At 35.6% G+C, this 16,221-nt stretch overlaps 1 protein-coding gene across 8 annotated transcripts in view; it reads right to left on the bottom strand.

The window, feature by feature from the left end:
* LOC114045738 (plakophilin-4) overlaps window positions 1–16,221 on the bottom strand; it is a 235,076-nt gene that overhangs the window by 111,787 nt on the left and 107,068 nt on the right. The window lies entirely within an intron of this gene.

Here is a 16,221-nt window from a genome sequence, read left to right on the forward strand (position 1 = left end):
TCTTGATCACCACCCCTCAGTGGCTAGAAACAATGGAAACTTTTCAGAAATTTTATTCACTCACTCAATAACCATTTGTTAAGTACACACTACACTGAAAGCATTATGATAGTCTCTGTCTGAGGTTTGGGAAGTATCTCATTTGTTGTTTTTAAGAGAACAGTGCTTGTATTTCAAATCTTTTATAAGATTCTTTTTATGACATAACAGCTCATTTTCTGATATTACACAAATGACTTGAATGTTTTTAAAAGTCTTTGGGATGCATGAAATTAGATTAACACATCCAAATGAAAGCAGAGGGGAAATACAGTCCACAGTTTCATTTATCTATCAAGTTCTCTCCATTTTGTTTCTTCTATGTGGATTACTGTTTTGAGCTCATTATAGTCAATATATCTGATCAAGAGAGAAGCTAAACAAGTCTCAGGTGACTTCACCATAGCAACAAGCTTGCCATGAATTCTTCTGGGAACATAATTTCACACAAGTATTTGATTGCCTATTCACACTTTTGATTACAACACACATGGCTGTTAAACTAAATGGTACAGGCATTAGTACATTGAAGAAGCTTAAAAAAAACCACCTTACAGGAATATATGTTTCACAAGCACATGTACATATTTTATATGTGCTTTCTGTATATAATCCATTCTACTTTCCCTAAGGAAAGCAAAGAAAGAACTTTTAAATACTTTTCCCATACTTGTGTCAAATGGTATGGTAATACCATGAACTATAATAACGAAGCTATTACCTTTTAAAACTGCCACATATTCATTATTTGTTCTTTTTGTACAATTCCCTACTCAGATTATAACATATTTTGAACAAGCCACTCCTAAATTTTATTCAGAAGCTGGTATCATGCTATGCTGAATTAAATTATGAGTTGTCAAAATAATTCTCACTTTCAAAGTAGATTATCACTTTTCTGGGCCATTTAATTCAATTGGTTATTTTAGGTCCTAGGAGGAGTGGATTTAATTTGCACCAAGGTCAGCTATATCTACACTTCAACAGAAGAACTCAGTTTCAAGGCCACAGACTATAGATCTAATATTAGCCATCCAACAAATGCATGTCACTGATCATAAAGGTAAAGTAAGGAGATCAGGTATATATGGCTTTGTAAAAACCATCAAACACCACTGGAAAAATTCCACCAAGCACAGATTCAAATGAGGATGAATTAGTAGCATCATCTTCACACATGACAGACAGCATTCTTTATCAAAATCTACATTCTATCCTGAGGAAACAAAGGGTACTAAATAGTGATTCAGAGACACGATAAAGAATTGCAGGAATTTTTGAATCAAAGGATGTAGAATACTTAAATTGAATTATTTTCATAAATCAACTCTCAACTGTCAAGTTAATATGAGGTGTAATAAAATGAATCTAACCAAGTTTTTTTTTTTTGCATTTGGCTTTGTAATGTGAAATTTCGGTGAAATTTCTGCAGCAAACTTCTTCTCTAATTATATTTTGCTTTAATTTTAGAATCAGGTAACATTTCCTGAACACATACACTCCTGCTGAAAAATGGAAGGAAGCATGCTAAAAGCCTGCTGGGAAAGAGAACTGGAGACTGAGGATTATAACAATCACATAGGAACCAATTCAGTAAGCACTCTTAAGACATCATGTATGTTACAACATGGATAAATATCCACAGTAATGGATTTGTAAAATGATATATGGATGCAATACATTTATCTCTTTTCTTTTCCTTTTTACTCACCTTTTACTACTACCTAAAATCCTAAAATTCTCAAATTCTCTGTAAGTGCTATGAACTTATTAAAGTATAAATTACAAAAATATGCCAGTATATACTAGATACTAGGTACAGCATGTAAATGATCTATTTATTTTTTAATATCACATGCAGTATTCTTAAAAGATGATTTGTGCTAATAAGATCTGCTTTTAAGTTTCTTCAGTTAAAGAAAATATAATTTTTCTTTACAAATACATTTGTTCAGGGAAAGGACAAAAATTCCTATAATACTGAAATAACGTAAATAAAAGACTTAAGAACTCTGATTAATACAATGACTAATCACAGTTAAAGAAGAATGATAGGGGCAGCTAGGTGGCACAGTGGATAGAGCACCGGCCCTGAAGTAAGGAGGACTTGAGTTCAAATCTGGCCTCAGACACATAAAACTCTGGGCAAGTCACTTAACCCCAACTGCCTCACTTAAAAAAAAAAAAAAAAGAGGAATGATGATGTTAGCCATTTCCTGAGAGGGGTGATAGACCCGAGAGACCAATAAAAGACATAAATTTATGGACATAGACAATGTATTTGTTATGCAGGGTTTGTTTTTTTTCCCTTCCAACGTGGGGCAGGGAGGGAGAGAGGAAATAGGGACAGGGTACCCAAAAAAGAAAAAGAAAAGGGGATCACTGGACCACTAAATTTTTTTTTTACTGCGAACAGAAGCAAGGGCAGAAAGAATCACAGATGAGTAGGACATAATGGAGGTCATCAGTTTCATGTATAATCTGCATTTTTATGTTATACTATGTATATGGAAATCTTTTTATTTAGTATTTAAATCCGGATTTTTTAAAATCAAGAAAATAAAAAGAAATTCTGAAAACACAAAATAATTCTAACCAGGATAAAACAGAATAAATATCAGAACATATATATATATATATTCTATTGCTAATCTTACAACTAAATTACTCTCAAACATCAAGCTGGGCATAGAAGTTAAAAGAATTAAAGAATTCTTTACATTTGAAAGGTAGTATGAGAACTCAGGTGATGTGCAATGTATTTCATTATAAATATGCAATCAATCATTTACAATGCTCAAGTATGGATCAGCACTTTGATAAGTTGGGTGTTGTTTTCAGAAGAAAATTATATATGTGTTTTGCCATACTTACTGGCCAATGACTATAACATGACAGAAAAAATCAGGTTTACAGATGTCATAAAATCCCAGAAACAAAGGCCATTGTTTTTGAGTTTTGATTTTTCTTGGGTACTACCTATTTGCAACCATGTTTAAGATCCTGAAACATCAAAAGTAAGACTGAGTTTAGGATCTAATGGTAAATTGCAAATTGAGCATAAATGATCAAATGGAAGTTTGCCAAGCTTCAGAAAATGGCCAAGAAATTCAGGATTTACCCAGAACTATGGGAAATTTTACATATATAGATAATGGTCAGTCAAATCCAAATGCAGCATTCTCACCAATATAGTTTAAAAAGTTATTAAATAATTAATATTCAGAGTCATTTTCCCACACTAGCATATAATTCTAATGGATCTGTGATCTCATTGATGTATGGATGTATTCTCTCCTATGAAGTACTACTGTCCATGCCTATCTATCTTTTGCCATTCTGATTCATCCCATTGTGCTGGGGGATTCCCACACATTCAACATTGCCTGGATACCAATGGAGCATGCAAGTTCTCAGTTGTCCATAGCATTCACGACATAACTAGCCTATCATCCTTTACGTCATTTTTCCTGTGTAATCTTTTCTTACAATGTGTTGCAGCCAGGTTATATGCTCTATGTACCTATCCATTGCTTTTTGGTGATTTTCAACTTCATTTCTTTGGACGATGTAGCGTTCTATGACTCTGCCTGACAGCATTATTGGTAGAATACTAACGCTAACAACAGCCATTGTTTTAGGGGGAAACTCATTTTAATTTGTAAACATATAGGTCCGCAGCAGGATACACTGCAGTTAGTGAAAGAGAAATGCAAATAAAAAAACAATAGTTTTAAAATCATCTCAATTCAACAGAACGAGAAGAGGCAGAAAACAATCAGAGAAACGTAAAAAGGTTGTTGCCATTTCTAATTCTCAAGGACTACTGGCAGCCCACTTTCCAGCCAACAAATATAGTGTCATTGCCTAAATTTTTATATAAACAAGACTAGACAGCCATAGCTAAGAGTATCCCTTTTCCGTGAAACTCACGGTGTTCCTTGTAAAGAAAAGTCTTTTCACTATTAGATAGAGCATGTTTACTTAAGTCGTAAAGTACATACTTTATAAGTGAATACTTCACAGGATACAGTAAGTTGTATGTATTATACTGTGACATTCTACAACATGGCAATTTGGGAAGCTAATATTTTCAGCGTGATGCATTTACCATAAATGGCAGAAGTGCACCGTCTTCCTTGTCCTCTCTACCTCCGCCCCCCAAGGTCAGTGTGCTGACATCTTGAGAAGTCTACAGAAGCAGAAAGTGCCAATGAGAATGAGCAAGAGAAGCAGCATCATTGCACCAGCCCCCATCACTTACTGTGGGGCTCATTAAACTATGACTGCTATAACTCATTTGAAGGCATATGATCTGTAATGTAAGGATGTTTTTGCTTCTTGGAATTTTCATAACTGCACATGCCATCCTTTCACCAGGAATGTAAATGAATTGGTATTGTTTGCTAAATAAAATCTATATGTACATATACATTTATTTGTAACTACATAAATAACTGAAGCTTCCCTCCACATAGGGATTCCTGTGGATTTACTCAAAAGTTTATTGGCCTTCCTCCCCTAAAAGAATCAGAGCTGACATTCTTATGTACAATCCCCAAGGAAAAGCCATAAACACTGCTATCAAAGGGCTTTTGAGCTTTCACTTGAAAGAACAAACCAAGACCATCCCCCTGGCAATGGCTAGGCTATTTAGAGACAGAACTCTCTGGGAGTACATTCAAGCCCATGATAATTGGTTAGTGTCCAGGATACCTGTGTAATTTTAATTGCTTCTTGCTACTGCTCTCACTCCTAAAACCAGTCTAGGTTGTCTCCCCAGTTACAACTTCACAAATATTCGTCAGGACTCAAGAGGCATCATAACATGTATGATTGTGAGAAATGCTGAATTATTAGGTTCTCATATAAGTTGCAAAACAAATAAACAAGCAAAAAAAAAAAAAAACAGGAAAGGTGCTGAATGGCTAACTAATTAAGGGGAGATTGACATTCTTTGGGCCAGTTAAGACAGCAGGGTTTCCATCTTTACAGCCCAAGGCCTAAACCAGTCCAAGCTGGTTGGGGTTCAATGTCAGAGCACAATAATCTGCTACTATCCAGGCTCAGTGAACCTCATGCATATGCTAACTAAAGGATCAGGATTTCCACCAATTCTAACTAGGATTGAGGTTTCTCTAATTAAAATATGGAATTGTGAACCTAACCAATTGTGAAACTTTTGAATGTAACTCGGACCAATCCGAATGTTAGAGGGAGGGGTAAGGGGACCAGAGTAACAGTATAAAGCTCACTCTTGCTTCTGTGCTCAGTGTGCTTCCTTTTTGGGAGGGAGGGCACCCAAATCTCACAAGAATTGAGTAAATGAATTTCTTCCTTCACTCTAAAAGAGCAGTAGACTGCATCTGTAAAAGAGCAGTATCGTGTTATTTTGACTCTTGGCTGGCTTGCAACTGGGGAAGCAATGGGCAATGGCAGCTTGTCCCCCCGGTAACTCCCCAATCTTGCCGGTTCTGGAGGTCATTGATAACATGATCACAGCAAGATTTCCACACTCCTTTGTTTGGACACCTCATATAGATATGGCAGCATTTCAATCACATTAAATTCATCATTGACAACCAATCACAATGATCAGAGACACCAAAACAGATTCCAAAGGAATGGAGGTATAGCTAAAACTATAAACTTGTTCAGCAATAGTCAACTCACAGCCTCCAAAAACAAGAGAATATACCCAGCATAGAGGTGAGACTTTTCCTGTTCAAAAGGGGCACTAAGGCAGTAAGCAACTTACTTCACAGTTTCACCACCAGAGGTCAAAGATCTTCCTGAATCCAAAGCCAGCTATACCATACCATCTTTTTCTCTTCTCCCTCTCCCCCTCTCTACATATGTCTCTCTCTCTGTTTCTCTATACTATCCTAAGCTGAGGTTTTTGTTCTTTTTGAAACTCTCCTACTGTCCTTTGGAAACCATCATATATAAGCCTTTAATTTAGGTCTTAACATCACAGTTAATACCATAAAGCAAAAGTCTGCTATTACCTTTCTATTTCAATCATTTATTAATTAAAATAACCATAACCATTTATTAAGCATCTATTATGTGCAAGTAGGCAACTAGATGCTAAATACAAGAGACAGTAATGGAAAGATAATTAAGAAATTACATGACCTAGTGTTTATGAGGAGAGAAGAGTAATATGTGCATAAAATATTACATTTTATGTAATAGGCATAATTTTTCATTATCATACACAATAAAATGTAAGAATAAAAAATACAAATGGGTATGTGGGGTTCAAGGAGGACAAATATCATTTGGAATTTGGTGAAGAGATGATGGAAAAGGTAGAAAATTCCAAGCACAGGAAATAATCTAACCAAATATTCAGAGATAAGAAAGAGTTGAACATAAATAACGGTCGGCAAACTACATAATCCTTCTTGAGTGTAATATATATTGAAAGGGATTGTGTCAGATAAGTGCAGAAAGTTGGATCAGTTTTACACTGAGAACGGTAATAAGGCTATGAACTCTGGGCTTTAATTTGATATACAAATTGAACAACTGAGGCATTTTGCTATAGCAATTAGTCATTAAAAATTTCTAATGGGCACGGTACCTTGCACAGAGTAAACACTCTGTATTTACTGAATATTGGATCAATGAATAAATTTGGAAAACCTCAAACTTACAACTAGAAAAAAAATATGCCCTAAAAAGCTTTTAACTCTGGGGTAAGATTCTTCAAGAATGAAAAGATTGTTTTCTCCTTAAGCACAGGAAAAATAAGGTTATATTAAGCAGTAATGAGAAAGTCAATTTAAGTGTATTTAGATTTTTGTAGTAATATAAATCTTCCTCTAAATAAAGCATCACTTAAATTTATTATTTTTACACATTTAGGTGGTACAGTAGATAAAGTTGGAGTCAGGAAAACTTGAGTTCAGATCCAGCATAAGAGCTGTGTAACCCTGGGTCACAGAAGTCACTTTACTTCTGCCCCTCAGTTTCCTCATGTATAAAATGGAGATAATAATAATAGTATCTAACTCACAGGATTGTAGTGGGGATCAAATGACTTAATATGGTGATCTCATCAGCTCCCTAATTAAATGATAATTAAATTATCATTTCTAAGCTGACAATTCTTAAATCTACCTATCCTACCCAAATCTCTCTGCTAACATCCAAACTCACACCTCCAATTGCCTTATAAACATCTCAAAGTACATGTCCAATAGACATCTTGAACTTAGTATGTCCAAAACAGAACTTGTAACTCCACCTCCCCAACCTTTCCCCCTACCTACCTTCCCTATTAGTATAGAAGGCAACACCATCCTCCCAGCCCCTGAGGCATACAACCTGGGAGTCATCCTAGACTCCTCTCTCTCACCCCTCCTCTTTCATTCAATCTGTTGCCAAGGCCTGTTGATTTCAACTCTGCAACATCTCTCAAATACAACCCCTTCTCTCCTCTGACAGTTACCAATCTGGTACAGGCCATCATCACCTCACACCTGGATGGCAACAGCCTCAAGTCTCTTCCTACTCCAATCCATCTTCCATTCAGCCACCAAAACGATTTTGCTAAAACACAGGTCCAACCAAGCTATTTTCCTACTCAATATAACACCGGTGGCTTCTCATCTTCTCCAGGATCAATATAAAATTCTGTTTGATGTTCAAGGATCATCAGGATTACCTAGCCTCCTCTACATTTCCAGTCTTCTTACACTTTACTCCCTACCATATATTCTTTGATCCAGTAACACTGCTGTTCCATGATCAAGACATTCCATCTTTTGTTTCTAGGCATTTTCTCTGGCTGTCCCTCATGCCTGGAATGTTCTCCCTCATCTCCACCTACTGGCTTTCCTGACTTCGTTAAGTCCCAACTAAAAATCCCATCTTTTACAGGGAGCCTTCTCTAATGCCTCTTAATCTAAGGCCTTCTCTCACATAATTATTTCATATTTATCCTGTATATAGCCTGTTTGTACATATTTATTTCTTTGCTTTCTCCTGATTAGATTGTGATCACCTACAGGGTAAGGTGTGTTTTTTGCCTTTTATGTATCCCCAGCTCTTAGCACAGTGCCTGGCACATAGTAGGCACTTAATAAATGTTTACTGAATGACTGATTTAACATATGCAAAAAAAAAAAAATGCTTTGCAAGCTGTAAAGCACTATGTGAATACTATCTAGTAGCAGCAGTAATAGTGTAGTACTAATATTTTACATGATATGGAAAAACACGTTAACTTACATTCTCAGTTATCCATGACTATAGGAAGTCAAGCTTACTGGACCACACCACCAGAGTCCAAGCACCCTGTCAACATAATGGTAGCTTACCTATATAGTAGCATGTCTACAACAAATGACACAGCCCTTAAGTACTACATACTCAAATACAAATCTAAATATTCTAGAAAAATTACTCAAAATTATCTTCTTCATGCTTCCCTGAGGCTGTAATAGGATCAACACTGTAACATTCTGAAATAATCAGCTGACTTATTTAAATCCAGAAATTTCCCATTAATACCGAAAAGTTCAATTCAGATGCATTTATACTATCATGTTTTACAAGTGACTTACTAGTGCTCAACCTTAATTAAATGACCAGCTCTTCAGTTGTCCCATCAGAATTGTAAACTATGTAGGCCAGAATAACAGCTGTGGTGGTAGAAATACATTTTCTTTGCTCCAGTTATTATGGATAACTTAAAGATCACCAAGTATTTGGAAAAAAAAAAGCCCTACAGAAAGTATCACTAAATTATTATGTGTTTTTATAAAGCTACACATTTTACCTCAAATCAAATGCTTTCTTTATATTGAAGATACCATAACAGAATCTGAAACAAATATAAAGCTTTTACCTTGAGAGGCATTACTGAATTGATTTCCGTGCTGAGTAAATCTATTTTTTATAATGGTTTAAGAATGAATATTCTCCTTGAAAACGGAACAAAATTTTATTTTCTTTTGAGGGATTATAGTAATCCAAACTCGGTTCGGTATACTGTGAACAGCAGCAGACTTAGACTCAAAGAAAATGAGTTTTTAGTACCACAATTTTGTTTGTGATACATCACAACTTTTTCATGCTTTATTATAACCTAAATTTCTAAGATTTTATTGGAATCATATTGTTTAAAATACAATCTAAACCCTTATCATAATGGTCTTTTTTTCTTATATTCAAGCTATCCAATGAAAAGTGGCTTCCTACTATATTATATATTATCTTAATGTATATATGGTTTAAAAAACTCACTTAAGACATCCATTGTTCATTTAAAGATCACTTAATAAACATCATTGTGAAGTGTATGATAATCAAAGTCTTATTTTTAGAAGGTTTACAGGATAAATTTTAAAATAGCAATTTGTTTTCCTAATGTTCTTTTTGAGATTAATTTTTATAGTTACTGAGAAAAGCAAAAGAAGATTGGTCATTTGTCTTACCAAAACTCAGAGAATTTGATACTTATGAAGCCATTGAAAACACCTTCAATTCAAGAGGGTAAGAGTGGATATACGGGGATATTTATTTAACACTATATTAGTCATCAGTAAAAAAAGACAGCAATTTAAATAGTTTTATTTAAAATAACATCAAATTTTTTTATGTAATGCCAAATGCCATACTTAAGCAACTATGGTTTTGAAGGATGTTTTTCATTAAACTTTTTTTCTTTTCACAACTCTTTAAAAATTTTTTTTTAAAATTATTTTTAGTTTTTAACATTCACTTCCACTACTTGTTTTTGTTTTTTTGTTTGTTTGTTTTTTGGCAAGGCAATGGGGTGAAGTGATTTGCCCAGAGTTACACTGCTAGTAAATGTTATGTGTCTGAGGCCATATTTGAACTCAGGTCCTCCTGACTCCAGGGCCAGTGCTCTATCCACTGCGCCACCTAGCTGCCCCTCCATAAGCTTCTGCGTTAAATTTTCTCCTCTTCCTGCCTCCCTCCCCAAGACAGAGTGCAATCTGATAATAGGCTCTACATATACATTCCTATTAAACATATTTTCACATTTCACTAAACTTTTTTTAAGTGAAATATAGGTATTTTTATTAATTAATGAACCATTTCAATCTATCAGCATGAAGAAATTAAAATATTGGACTATGGTGTCAACTTAACCACTTCTTATTCATAAGTTGGAAAAAGAAAAATTCTGATCCCTTTTCAATTCTCAAATGTCTTCTGGAATTTAAGAAAAATTCAAATGGAAGAAAACATTTTGTTTTACAAAAGTAGAAAATGCTACCACCATTAATGGATGATGAATCTAGCCATCTACTGATTCCAACTGCCAAACTAATGTCCATAAATTTATTTACTTTTTTTTAGTATAAGACAGCAGTTTACTTCCTTCACGACTTTATAAATGCACATTAGTGAAAAAAAATAAAGCCATAACCCAGCCTATCTATTATACTCTCTCTTAAAAGTAAAAGTCCTTTACGGGTCTATGGCGGGGTAGATATTTCACTTCTGCCCCAGACCTGTACTATTCAAGGAATTCACAGGGGTCCAGATCTCTTGATCAGCCATGCATCAGGTTCAGGATAAACCTGTTTTTGACCATCTTCTCTGACAAATGGTATGACTGCAGGAAGCACATTCCTCAAGTCAATATCTGACTCTGGAATTCCCAACCTCTAGATATCATGAGGTTATCATCAGAACTGGAAAAATTCATTTCTCAGGGAAGATATTTGATGGTCTATTCTCATGGAAGGAAATATAAAGCAGAAGAGGTAGGCAGGGACTTGAAGTTCATTCTCAGGCTTGTTTCACTAAGCACATGGTCTTCTTTCCACCTGTTTCTAAATGTCATTGATATTGAGGGAGGAAAGAAGAGATTTCCCCACCTGACTGAGAAATCCAAGGGAGATCTATTAGGTCCATATGTTTTAATTAGATGATTTGCTTTAAAGCTCAAATACACAGTTTTTGGATGATTGTCTATTAGTTCTAAAGTTGATTGTACCCAGTACCATGGAAGAATAATTGTTGGATGTCTGTGTCATGGTCATGGTCAAAGTTAAGAACTTACCCTAGTCCTGAATTACAAATATAGAGGTTAAAAAAAAATTAACTGAATAAGTCCTGGGGTCTTCTATAAAGTATTTATAAAGTTTTTCTATGACAGTCACATGAATACATATTGTCTCAGATTTTATATAAATAAAAATAAGGACATTAACATGAAATTAATTTCCCAAGTTTAAAAAAATCTAAAAAAATTAAACCACTTTTATAAAAACAGAAGTTATATACAAACTATCTTTTCATTAACACAAACAGGAAAAAACCATACTATTAATGTCACTAAAGTTATGGAGTTTTATTTCAGTATGGGTTAGTTAGCTTTTTCTTTTCTAACAGCCACACAGCCTTTATCGATAAACCTTGTTGACCTGTCTCACAAATGTTTGTCGTGGCATTCCAAATGGAAATGGACCAAAGTATGTGGATAGGTCAATGAAAAATTTATCTGTGCAGGGAAGGAGTAAGTATGCTGCTGTCAGTGTTTATTCTAGAATATCAAGTAGCATCTTCTATCATGGCTTAAGTGAGTGGGCAGGGTAGAAGACATTGGACTTGGGAGTCAGTACACTTGATTTTGAATTTATGCTTTGGCACTTAATAGCTGGCTTACCCAAGCTGCTTAACTTTATTTACTGAGCCTTAGTTTCATCAGCAAATTCATTATTACTATTACTGCTGAATATGGCATAATCCACCTTAATAACCTATTAATCAGGTCATGGAACTCTTTCCAGCAAATTGCATATTTCAATAGTCTACACCCATGAGTGCCAAATATATTTTTAAAGTGTCAGAAGTTCAAATTTAGGTACTGAAGTCTTGAGCATATCCTTAGGCCCCCATCTCCAGGGTGCCAAAGGCCTAGCAAAACCTAGAGTGGCAATCCTATGCTTTCTTGAGTTCACTGATGAATACTGACCTTTTACTTCCCAAGAACCTATACTAATTCCTTAAAAAGCTTCATATACAAATGTCAGATCTTTCCACATACAGCAAGCTTTTTAAACTCCAATCTTGATTAAACATGCTTTCTCTCCTTACCTGATAGATTCTCTCTGAATTCAAGACCCAAACTTCTATTACTGTCATATTTAAATCAAGCTGTACCAAATTTAGATTACTCTATGCCAATGCTTATATCGCAACCATGGAACTGCACAGCATCACACATAAACACAAGTAGCAAAAGTCTACATTTGAACACTAGTGTCCAGTCATTATACCAATCAATCAATAGATTCTAAAACATCTATAATTCCATCTGTTGGCTCAGCCATCAAGTATATGGCTTTCTATTCTCAGCCCCCAGGAAAATAAAGCCAATATAATTAGGTCGTAATATCACCCAACAATTTTGATGCCATGTGAGCTCAGCAGAACCAAATGCACTACATTCAAGACTACTGAAGTAAATTAGGTACTTAGTCACACAGGTCAACAATCCTCAAGGCCCATCTTTACCAGAAGAATAACAACTAATAGTAATTAAGGCTCCTTATAAGCTAGTGAGATAGACTCTACATGCTTTATTATTTCCATTTTACAGACGAAGAAACTGACTCAGATTAAATAACCAGCTCACAAAGTTAGTGTCAGAGGTGGAATTAAACCCAGTTATTCCTTGAAAGAGACAAGAAACTAAACCTATTAATAGATAGCTTTGCATCTGGCTGTGACTGTTCAAAAGCACAGCAACATAGATTAAGAATTAGAAAGTACTTAGAAGTCATGTTTTCCAACATCTTCATTTTGCCCGAGGTCACAGAGTTTATAAGTAGCAGAGTTTGGAGAAACAACCTATGCTCCTCCTTCATTGGATTCATCTAAGTCTTCTGGTGAGAGATAACCCAGTTTTGTGTGGGTGTAGCTCATGGCTCTAACCTGGGTCCATTTCTCTGCATTTTCTATGGGTGATGTCATCAGCTCCAATGTAAGAAACTTATCATTTCTATGCAGATGATTCACAGAACTATATATAAAGCCCTAGCTTCTCTCCTAAATGATAATCATCCATTCAAAGTTCAACAAACATTTGTTAGGCAGCTTCATACTATGTGCAAAGATCTCAAGCTGTAAAGACACAAATGAAATACTGAAATAAAATTCTGTCAAGGATGATATTTTCTAAAACAGAATGGAGGTGAGGGTGGAAGGAACCACACATATATTAAAGGAAATACAAAATATACACATAGTAATTTGGCAGGGAGTGGGAAGGGTGCTAGCAATAGGCAAAATGATGACATATTTTGTTGGAGGTAGAATTTGAGATGTTAGAAAGAAGCCTGGGATTTGGTTAGGACAGAGGATGTAAAGGAAAATAATGTACAACTGGAGTCAGAGTGTGAAGGATTTTAAATGTCAGAGGAATTTATATTTTATCCTAAAGGCAACTGGGGGCTACTGGACTTTCCTGAGGAGTTAAATAGTCAAACCTGTTAAGACAATTCCCTTTTGAACATTTCCAGTTGAATGTACTTTAGGCATCTGAAATTCCACAAGTTCAAATCAGAAACTCATTATCTATCTTCCCCCAAACCCTCCCTCTTCCTATCTTCTCTATTTCTTTTCTGTCATGAAAGTGTATAACCTGAGTCATTTTTGCCTCTTCATTTCCCCCATCCATCCAACTGTCAAGGCTTATCAATTTTACCTCAACTACACCCCCTCTCTGCCTCTTCCTCTCCATTCATACAGCTGCCACGTTGATTTCTAGTTTAGGCCCAAATCACTTCTTGCCTGGATACTTGGCAATTGCTTCCTAATTAGTTTCCCTATATCCAGTCTTTCCTCTCTCTACCAAATCCTTCAGAGATGCCAAATTGATCTTTCTATAAAGCAACTCTACGGGTGACCACTCTCTTGTATAAAGGTTAAGATACCAACTACCCAGTTTGACATTTAAAGCCCTTTACAATCTAGTTCCTGCTTACTTTTTCAAGCTTACTGTACATTAACAATCTCCTTTCCAGCCAAGCTGGCTTACTTCCTTTTTGAATGTTCATGGTTTTCTATCTCTGATCTGTGTTCCTTTGAACTAAAACCCTTTCCCTCTTTACCTCTGACTCAGAAAAAATACTAGTTTCCTTCAAAACTCAGCTTAAGTGCCACCTCCTATACAAATCTCACTGATTTCACCCAATTGTTAGTGCTCTTCTTTCAGAAAAATTGTTGTATATATTTCACATTTATTCATCTGTATCTATGTTTTTCTGCAATTAAGGCGTTACTTTATTTTTGTGTCAATTTGCTGAATTACGAATGACTCCTTTGATCTCTATATTCAGAGTTCTTTCTATTACCAACAAAGGAATAGAAGAAGGAAGAGATAAGTTAAAACCAAAACCAGGCAGGCCATCATTCCCTCCCCTATCCCCCCCTCCTTAATTAGCATAGAAGTATTAGACAGTTAAGCCAAGATTACAATGCAACTTCAAATACAGTTGTTTTTCCCACTGACTCATACTACCTGTCACCCTTTCATTTTAATCCATGAGTTTCAGCAAGTTTGAATATGGGAGGTTTACCAGAAGTTCACGGCCAACTACAATGAATGCCCCTGGTCTAAAGTCTCTCCCAATGGCGCCACCAGTTATAAAAATCAACATGGAGAAATTTCATGTTGGGAAAACAAGCACATCAAAATAACTGTTGAACCCAAGCTTATACTGGTGCTTTGAAAACTTGATTTTATGCTTCATGCCCATCTAAATGTCTTATCTTCAGACACCTAATGAACTCTGCCTGTTTTTATTTCTAGTCTTGTCTGACCTTAGAAAAGCTGAGCATTTAGCCTTGTTCTCATAATTGCTGCTGCATAACCTGGTTTAAATGCAATTTAATTAAAAGATCTACCAAGAGCCTATTATGTACAAAGCACTGTGCTGCTGAAACTGGGGCTATGAAAACCAAAACCAAAATCCCAAAACAAAACAAAACTAGTCCCTGCCCTGAAGGAGCTTACAGTTTATTACGGGTATACAACATAGATAAAGACAAGTAAATATAATATATTTAAGGATAGATATTGTGCTCGTGCACTTGTACACACACACACACACACACACAAATAATAGAAACATAAATAAGATCTGAGGATTTCTGTACATAGAAAGCTTGGTATGAGTCAACACTTTTACTTGGCAGCCAAAAAAGCTAATGCAATCTTGGACTCATTAAAAAAATGCCTTCCCTCTACTGACTATATCAAATGTATCCTGCTATATCTTGTTTGTACACAGTTGCTTGCATGTTTTCTCCCCCATTAGGTTGTAAGCTCCTTGAAAGGGACTACTTTTTAAAATTTTATTTCGAGAGGGATTAAGTATTTGTTATTGTTATTGTCATGTCTGACTCTTTGGGTCTCTGGGGTTTTCCTGGCAAAGATAGAGGAGTAGTTTGCCATTTCCTTCTCCAGCTCATTTTACAGATGAGGAAACTGAGGCAAACAGGGTTAAGTGACTTAAGATGAGTCTTCTGACTCTAGGCCTGGCACTCTATCCACTGTACCACATAGCTGTACCTTACTAGCTACCTACTGTATACTAAATGAGGCCGATTTGAACCCAGATCCCTGACTCCAGGTCCAGTGCTATATCCATGTGCTACCTACCTGCTCTTTTAATAGGTGTTTAAGAGAAGCTTACTGACTGACTAGAAAGATTCTAGTCCTATTGTATTCTGCCCTGATCAAACCACATCTGGAGTATTGTATTCAAATAGTTTCTTGTGCTACATTTTAGCAAAGAAATTGATAAACTGAAAAAACCTGAAAGAACAGTCAGAATGATGAAAGGCTTTCCATTCATGCCATATGGGAAGATATTGAAGAATCCTGGGAAAGTTTAACCTGGAGACTCAGGGAGGAAAGTGACAAATATCTTCAAGAAAATGAGGGGTTAAACAGATAACAGTAGTTTCTCTAAGGCAAAACAAGGAACACTAAGTGGATTCAGTAAAGAGAAAATTTAGTATTGAAAAAAGGAAAAACATTCCAACAATCAGAACTAGTCAAAAAATAGAAAAGGCTGTCCCTGGAAGTAGCAGAGAGGTTTCAAGGAAAGATTATGAGATCACTTCTCAAGCAAGAAGCCACTAAAGTGATTTTCCCAAAGCACAGGTCAACTATGTCACCTT

The sequence above is a fragment of the Vombatus ursinus genome, unplaced genomic scaffold, assembly GCF_900497805.2.
Source record: "Vombatus ursinus unplaced genomic scaffold, bare-nosed wombat genome assembly UNPS02014779.1, whole genome shotgun sequence".
Lineage (NCBI taxonomy): Eukaryota > Metazoa > Chordata > Mammalia > Diprotodontia > Vombatidae > Vombatus > Vombatus ursinus.